The sequence below is a fragment of the Eupeodes corollae genome, chromosome 2 (genome assembly GCF_945859685.1).
Source record: "Eupeodes corollae chromosome 2, idEupCoro1.1, whole genome shotgun sequence".
Taxonomy (NCBI): Eukaryota; Metazoa; Arthropoda; class Insecta; order Diptera; family Syrphidae; genus Eupeodes; species Eupeodes corollae.
The window spans coordinates 8,565,793-8,571,792 of NC_079148.1; positions in this window are offsets into that span (position 1 = coordinate 8,565,793).

A 6,000-nucleotide genomic window follows, 5' to 3' on the forward strand; every position below is an offset into this window, starting at 1 on the left:
GGCTGGAGAGGCTGTCCAGGTTCCATCAGACTTTTTTAGAAATGAAGGATTACAATGTTCCTTCGATAAAACTTTGCGGAGTCCTTTATGTCTTCGATTGATTGACAGTATTCTCTCCAGCCGGCCTTGTCTTTTGGCTGATGACAGGGCTTGCTTGTAAATTTTAAGAAAGTCTTTATACGGTTGGTAAAACTTATGTTTGTAGCAGATATTGAAAATTGTCCGCGTCATTTTCCTAAGACTGGACAGTTCTTCATTCCACAAACAAGGAAGGGTTTTACGGCTATAGTTAACTGGGCAAGAGACTCTTAAAACTTTACTTATAGAAGTTTAACTAGATTTTTATTCATAGATTTGTGTTATTCTTTCGGCTTAGCAAACACGCATTTAAATATGTTTTAAGTCAGATAAGTTCAGGATTTCAAACAACTTAAAGTTCTGCAATTCCACCAATTTTAAAACTTGCGTGCACACTACGATTTCCCGGATGTGGAAGTTATCAAAATAGTGTAGGATATGACTTTTATCTAGGTTTCTCACGACCTACAGTTTCAGTAGTTTTAAGCGAAGTTCTTAATTTGCTTGAAGAAAGAATCTGCCCAGTTTGGATCAATGCAGATATGTCCTATCCACTAATGAAAAGCAAGCAGCGAGAAACTATTTTTTTCCAAAGAGCAGGCTTACCAGGGATAGTTGGAGGTGTAGGCGGAACTCACATTGGTATCATAGCTTCTGCTCACCAATATTTAAATAGAAAAGGTTCTTACAGCTTAAATGCGATGGTGGTAAAGTATTTAAAAATTGAATCTTGATATTCAGGTAAAACCATTTCTTTTTAAGGCTTGTGACAATAATGGAATAATAAGATTTATTGATGTTAGATATCCTGGTTCTACGCATGACTCGTTTGTGTGGAATCATAGTGCGTTTAAGGATTTTTTGAAAGGGTGGTGGATAAATGGCGAGCGGTCAAGACATCTTGGTATGTGAATCATAGTCTTATATTAGCATATGTTTAGACAATTTTTTGTTTTTAAAAGTACTAGGAGATTCAGGATATTCTCTACTGCCGTATTTAATCGTTCCATTTAGAAATGCCTCCTCAGGGTCTAGAGAAAGACCACTCAATAAAAAACATGCGAAGGCAAGAAACATTATTGAGAGAACAATTGGCATTTTAAAAAGTAGATTCAGGTCAGTTTTGAATGAGCGAAAACTGCACTACAATCCACAGAAAGCCATCAAAATAGTTCTTTTGACGCTATACCAATAAAAGTTGTAATTATAATTTATTTAATACTTATTTAGTTTGTTCTTACCTTTGTCGATTTTCACACATTTTTTTTATGTCACAACAAAAAATCTAGGCAACTACTTCGAATTCAAAGTCACCAAGAATTACAGTTCGACAGATTATGACAGATAAAGGCGAGCATACACCAATTGTAATAGACCGACATTTCAATTGGCCAAATTTTTGAAGTTTAAGGCGAATGTCAACTTGGTGAATCGCAAACAGAAATGCGGAAAAGTCACATTCGCATTCACATTTTTAGGCGACTCACTAGTAATAATACGGCCCTACTTCTTGAATTATTTGATTATGTTTTTGTTTTTATAAATGTCTGTCTTCTGACATTAAAAGTAATAGATAATGTAATAGAATATGAATTAGTTAAAGATTAAAATTAACTCGCTGCTGAAATTTAACCCGATGACCACGAACGTGTGTCAAGCGATTTATTATTGATAAGGCCCTTTGCGTATTTAATTACTCGAAGTAAATTTTTTTGCAGATCTGTAAAAGCGATCATTGAAAACTTTTATCCTAACTGCTATAAAAGCGATAATTGAAAACTTTTATCCTAACTAAATTTTCCCATTGATATTAAGCATTTGAGATTGAAGTTGATCATTATTGAAAGCAAAACTGACAGGAAAGAAAAGTTGATTGAATATCTTCATAGAAATATTTCTTAAAGAAACAAAAATAAATTCATATTAACCGTTTTAATTCACCCCTATCGCGTTTCCCAGCAGCTATCAATTGATAGATTATAGAGTTTGTTATTAATTATGGTAACTCTTATCAATTCGCAATACTGGTGTTTGACAATTAGGTATTTTGACAGATGAACGTCAAAACTCCTAAGTTCGTACACCTATCAAAGATAATGCAGCAAGGGTTTGTGTTGTTGTAGGATCTTGCGATGCAACTTTTTATTCAGCAATTTTGCAGTTGGTCATAACAAAGGCATCAAGTTGCAGTTATAGTACGTAATATTATACTGTCATTTGTTTGACATTTCGAATCACAGCTTTCAAAATAAAAAGTTACCGTCATATAAGATCCTATGTGTCATATGGCCTTTCTACAAACAAAAAACAGTTGAAGTGTGTTCAATGGAATAGAATAACACACATTTAATATGGATTTTTAATTCTAGTACAATTTATGATCTAGGTTTATAATTATTTCACAAGAAAACATTAAAGTCCTAAGCAATTTTATAATGAAAAAATTAATAGGGTTTCGCCATGAGTAGATAGAAAATAGAATGTAATTCGTGTATAGAATAAGAATATATTATTTATAAATAATTAGCATATATAAATGTACATGTTTCGACATTTTGTAGGATTAAGATTTGCACCAAAACAATCGTCGTACGGTTTTTATTTTTTAAATTAAACACCAAAGTATCCATCGTAAGTGATATTCGTATATATATAAATAAAAAAACAGAAACTAACAAGTAAATAAATAGATAATATGTTAGTAATAAAGTATTTTATTTTTTTTATTTAAAATAAAGAAATAAGAAAAATAAGTCAATTTAACAGGTAATCTTTATACAGGCAGCATTAAGAAGTCTCAATTGCTGTCAAACATTACTTTTCACTTAACGACAGTTCTATTTGAACGCATATGGTTTTTCTCGGTTGTTGTAGCCCACTGAACGGCTGCGTTCAATCTCGTGTTGGATAGGATATCTTGGATAGCTGGATTTTTAGATACCTTGTCAAAAAAGTTTATTGTATTGAGATAGCTGTTAAAAAATAAGAACAACTTTCAGCTGTTCGCAAAAAGCAGAGAAATATTTAAGTTTCGAAGTCAAATTCAAACAGGATGAGGTTCGTCAACTTCAAAAAGCTGGACACTAGACTGGAGGTAAGTTTCTTAAAATGTTGAATAAAATTCTTCGATACCTTTGGATTCCTTTTTTGATATCTCAGCTGTTTTTGATCAGCTGTTATTTTACACGTAAAACACTAACAAAAAGGTATCCGGATATCCTATCTGTCTGAGACTGAGCGCAACCAATGTGAAACATTCATTCCTGTAAGTGGGGGTTAAACAGCTGTTTTCTTGGATTAAAAATAAAAAATAGGGAAATACATAATAAAAAATTCTTCCTATACTAACTAGGAGGCTAGCTGAAAGCTTTATTAAACAGGGAAGAAAATTGTATGCATTCTTTATTGACTTCAAAGCGGAATTCGACTCGATCAACCGAGGTGCTTTATTCTACAAGCTATATGGTCTGGGTTTGTTTCTGAAGTTCGGACGCGTTCTCGAAAAGCTGAGAGGAACACAGGCTGCAGTATAGAAGAGAGCTGAGCTTTCTGATTGGTTCACAACCACCTTGGCAGTAAGACATGGGTTGTATTGAGTCCCATCTTGTTTTCGCTCTTCATAGAGGACCTTGTAGATTACCTTCCAGGTGGTGTTGATATAGCAGGATTTCGTATTAAGGCATTAATGTTGGCTGATGATATATGTAGTAATTTTTGCGTATTCCCCAGAAACACTACAACTTATGATAAATAGAGTATACCACTACTTTGAAACCTTACAGTCCATACTTAAAAATCTTAGGTGATGATCTTTAAGAAAGGTGGTGGACGAAATGCATCGAATGGAAAGTGGAATTTCAACGGAGAAGATATAGAATGTGTTAACGAAAACAAATACCTAGGAGTAATTTTTCAAGAAGCCTGAATTTGGGAAACATTTTAGCGAGAAACTACCAAAAAATAGCTCACAGTAGTGAGCTATGTTCACATTATTTGAAGAGAATATTTCGTCTGCCAAAAAACGTGATTATGCTGGGAACCGGACTATCACCTCTATTTATAAAGACCATAAAAATGCAAGTGGCAATGCAAACGAATACCGACTTTGTAAGAAAAATATTAGTAAAAGCTGTGAAAGACCAAAATCACTGGTACAGTGAGTGGTCGAGTCTTGCAGAAGGATGCAATTTAATTGTGGAAGATGTATCGCACAGTTAAGCTCTTAAGTACAAGGTTATAGCAGCGGTAGATGAGAAGTGTAGAGCAGAATATACAGCTTTAACAGTTGGGTCCTTGTTCAGGACAACTTACAGTAGGCTCAACCATAATTTCGCAGAAAGGAACTACTTCCATGACTCAAATAACGTAAACGTCATTGCTACAATGGTCAAGTTAAGAAGCGAACTACTTAACCTGAACTTCATACCGCATAGACCTGATTTAAGACTGAAGCGTACTGTTTGTAATTTAGCAGAAAAAGAGAACGTCATACATTTCGTCGGAACGTGTCCAAATTTAAGGGAAACTAGAAGAAATATTCTTGGAAGTGACGTTATATCAGAGGAAAAAGTTCTTAGTATACTGAATGAGATGGATGTCTCCAAGCTCTATAACGATTGCAAAGATGCGTTACGATATGTGTAGATGCAGAATTATGACGCTTTAAATTTGCTAGTAATTTGTTTTTGTTTTTCTCTGTTCTTAAATTGGCCTTTTTAAATTTTTTTTTTGTTAATTACAGTAATTTAATTTATTAAAATTGTCAATCTGGCAGATATTGTAAAATTATTCTTTAAAACAAAATAAACATCAATTATCTATCTTTAATAAGACACTTTTCATCAGGTGAATAGGTAAGGTTATGTTCAACGTTTTGCGATACCAATATCTTTCGTATGAAAAAGAAACAAAAATCTAGTACAATTTTATGTAGGTTTAGCGGATTTCATCGTGCACGCGGTCAAAACCGTCAGATTAAATTGGCCTTAGGTTTTTAGTTAAAACGAATACTCTTGGAAAGCTACATTCACTCCTTTAATAGTAGAGCCTGAACACTTCGAATACGCCCTGAGCACAGTTTGATCAGACCTCTCCGATTTATTTACAAAACACTTTAGAAAGTATCAAAAGTTTTATAATTTTCTATTAGCCACTTCCATAGCACACCACGCTCAGTCTGCTGCAGCTCATCAATTATTTGCTCTCAGTTTAAAATTTATAAGGTCAACTATTTAAAGAGTCATATATACGTCGAAACTCGGAAGTGAAAAAGTATAACACCAGCGGTTACCATTTTTTACTTCCCATTAAACACAATAATTACTTGACAGTACACTATTGGCACAAACCTTCGCTAACAAATATTTATAAACATTGTGTTTTTCCATAGGTACTTATTATTCTTTATACAATAATTCACATTCAATTTAGGAAAAAATATCTCACTAATGTTAGAAAAATATATAATAATAAATAATATAACAATTAAAAGCAAATCGAAATGAAGCTCTTTAAAAAAATGTAACCAAACGAAAACAAATTACCAAAATAACAAAATTCTAAAATATAGAAGAAATTTGAAGCTTTTGTTACACTTTTTTAACTTTCCAGGCCCACTGATGCAGACGAAGTTGCTTTATTAAAGACTTCTAAATGTCTCCGAATTTCCTATAATGCTTAAAAGAATATTTTGTGCACTTTGGTCTTTTCTCTTTATCGCACAAACATTTATTTTATATATAGCATCTCTTTTTATTATGCAAAATTCAAATGCAGATACATGTGATGTAAGCCAACCATTAAATTTCACAAACAAAAGAAAAACAACCGCTGTACTAAATTCTGAGTTGTCAAAACAAATTTAAAATACCCTACAAACATTTTCTCTGTCACTCTGTTCGGCATTCAGAATACTGTTGACAA